The sequence below is a fragment of the Pteropus vampyrus genome, unplaced genomic scaffold (assembly GCF_000151845.1).
Source record: "Pteropus vampyrus isolate Shadow unplaced genomic scaffold, Pvam_2.0 Scaffold245, whole genome shotgun sequence".
NCBI lineage: Eukaryota > Metazoa > Chordata > Mammalia > Chiroptera > Pteropodidae > Pteropus > Pteropus vampyrus.
The window spans coordinates 840,500-840,870 of NW_011889026.1; positions in this window are offsets into that span (position 1 = coordinate 840,500).

The window sequence follows — 371 nt, forward strand, 5'->3', positions numbered from 1 at the left end:
CCATCGCCCACCAGTGCCCGGGCCATCCCCGGCTGAGTGGCGGTGTCTGCACAGCAGGGCCAGCGTCTGACCCAGGGGCGGGGGCACTCAACCGAGACCTCGTGACCTCCCCCTGGGGCCGTCTGGGGCAGGAGCCCATTGGCGCCCTGAGCGCGTTCCCGTCAGGGAGGCTGGTGCTTTCTGTCTCATCGCTGCCGGACGTCAGTAAGCCTTGGCCACGGTGTGCCGGACGTTACTGCCTGAGGTTACTGCGGGGCTCTGGCCGGAGTCCATGGCGGCCACTTCCGCAGACAGCTCATCTAGAGCAGCCCTGGACGTCCCGCAGTTTGCTTGCTGAGCGCAGCATGTCTGTTCTTCCTCCTCTGGACAAT